Raw genomic sequence first — 2,969 nt, forward strand, 5'->3', positions numbered from 1 at the left:
ATCATTCATGTATATCTTTTCAATGCAAGTGTGTTGAGAGCTGTTGTGAGATAACGGCACTTACATAACCATGCATGTATGTGTTTGCGTGTGCGTATGTGAGGCTGCTTGTAAAGGTCGGTGCCTATGGAGGCTCGCATTGATTATAAGATCCTTACTATTGCTTATCAGTCCATTCATGGTATTGCACCAGTGTATCTTCAAGAACTCCTCTCGCCTTACATGCCAACAAGAACTCTGCGTTCATCCACATCTAATCTGCTCTGTGTACCTAAGTGGAACCTCAAATCATTTGGCTGCAAGTCTTACCAGAACATGGCATCAGTCAAATGGAATTCCCTCCCTGATGAACTTAAGCTGTCTCCAACCCTTGAAAACTTTAAGTGTCATCTCAAAACCTTTCTTTACAAAAAGTTCTATGGACTTCAATAATGCCTTATTGATTGTTAGCGCTATGAGCATACCTGGTGTGGAGTTTGGCGCTTTATAAATGGACACATTATTATTACTGTACGTTTTATGGCGTTAACCAACTGAGATTTAATATGGACAAGCGCCATCCCGTGTCGTCGTTTGATATGACGCAGAAGGTGGTCGTTGCCACAGAGCCCATTTTCAACGAGGACGGAGTATGTGAAGCTGCTTGTTCAAGACCAGACCACAATGGTACTGACCTTTGACACCCCACCCCTCAGATTTTGGGTAGCCTAGTGGTTAAAGCGTTCGCTCGTCACGCCGAAGACCATCAACATGGGTACAATGTGTAATGCCCATTTCTGGTGTCTCCGCCGTGATATTGCTGGAATATTGCTAAAAGCGGAGTAAACTAAACTCACTCACTTTACCCCCCTATCTTGACCCCGAGCTGACAAATTAACGCCATTAATTCCCAGCGCAAGGCAGCGTAACAATAAGCACCATGTTTTAACGTTTTGGGATGACATGGAAGGGATTCGAAACACCGACCTCCCTCTCTCCGGGCACTGTATCCACTTGACCATGGAGGCGGACTTACAATTTACCACGCTGTTTATCAGTGAGGTTACTTGTCTAACCTGACTCCATGAAGAGTAACTGTTCGTGTTCCTATTCATCATTTGGAGTTTTATGGGACACGTGATGTCAGAGACTCCTATCTAATTTATTTAAAGTAAAGTAACTCATAGTTATGGTGTATTCGGCTGAATATGTAGAACCTGGCTTTCTCAATATTTTAGTTTCTCCAATAAGAAACCAACACGGGTAGCTAGGTCGTCTAAGACGTCGCAATTTGTTGTGTAGAGTTGCCTCCCTTAGACGTGTAGTATCCTGTTATTGGGGGTTCGAATCCAGATACGACAGGTTGTGCTTCAGCTGCAAGCCTTTCAACAACTTACCAAGGTGGTAGAAGTTTGTGACCAGCATCACTTTCGCCTCCCCACTTCATGTTTCATCGTCTCAAGGGGCGGTTTGGTAGACGAGTGGTTAAAGCGTTCGCTCGTCACGCCGAAGACCCGGGTTCGATTCCCCACTTGGGTACAATGTGTGAAGCCCACTTCTGGTGTCCCCCGCCGTGACAGTGCTGGAATATTGCTAAAAGCGGCGTAAAACTAAACTCACTCACTCATTGTCTCTGACATCCTCGGGATCAAATCCCGCCATAAGTGCAAATATTAGTATTTGGCTCTATAACATTGCCTAACATTGATCCTTCATGATCAAGTCTTTGAATAATTGTCTCAAGTGTATAAAATATATATGCTTCTAAACACATTCAAGCACATGTTTGTATGCACAATATATGTCATATTTGTATCAAATCGGCTAAAATATTTGTACATGTTATGATCGTGATATATACTAACATCATATGTATTTGTATCTTGATTGTTCATCATATCGTTTTTGATCGTACTATCGTTTAATCCTAAATCAAGTTTGATCATACTATCATTTGACCCTAAATCATGTTGATCACACCATTGTTTGATCCCAAATCATGTTTGATCATACTGTCGTTTGATCCTAAATCATGTTTGATCACACCATTGTTTGATCCCAAATCATGTTTGATCATACTGGCGTTTGATCCAAAATCATTTTGATTGTAATATGTTTGATCCTAATCATGTTCGATCCTAAATCATGTTTGATCATACTTCCGTTTGATCCTTTATTTCAGTGTGTTTCTGTCAGACACGGTGAACATATACTACTGCTCACGAATATGTACCTATTGTTCGCGGTATCATGATGATATCATCTCGATGCCATAGCACCGTGGTTTTACCGTCCGACCGCGCTATCCTGCCTACGTACGGACGCGAAAATACTAAGTACTTCAGAGCAGCACTGTATGTGTGACCATATGCAGGGACCTATGTTATATGTTATATATATTTAACTATTTTAATTTGTGCATGAACTAATATACTTGGGTGATACACATTGTCGAAGGCAGCTACCTTCTAAAACTGAGGAACAAACTGAAAATATATTGAGTTTGCTTTTATGGAGCTGAAAACATAAGAAACAGTCACTCATTCCTGCAACAAATTCCTAAATGTAATATGTAGGCGTGTGATTTTGTTTTAAAAATGGATTTTCCACTATACGACCCCTACCATGTTTCAAATGTTTTATAATAGAAAAATAGAAAAGAAAAATTCTGACCATCAGTGAGTGAGTATGGTTTTACGCCGCATTTAGCAATATTCCAGCAATATCACTAAATTATTTATCATTAAATTCACTTTTATGTGTTACTGTTCCATTTGAAAAGATGATCCACTTTTATCTCATGCATATTTCTACCATTAGAAGGAATCAACCAGTTCCCTGGAATTCCTGGTGTGCCAGGAACCATGTTCTTGGGTTTGATTCCTATGGTCCTTGTGTACCAGCAGCATGTTCCTGTTAGTTTCAACAAGAATACATCTAAGACCTGCATAACTTAAGGCTTTCCCTCATCATACCAACTACCCGTGAAG

This window comes from Haliotis rubra, unplaced genomic scaffold (genome assembly GCF_003918875.1).
Source record: "Haliotis rubra isolate DU_JTF1 unplaced genomic scaffold, ASM391887v1 Scf332, whole genome shotgun sequence".
NCBI classification, from domain to species: domain Eukaryota; kingdom Metazoa; phylum Mollusca; class Gastropoda; order Lepetellida; family Haliotidae; genus Haliotis; species Haliotis rubra.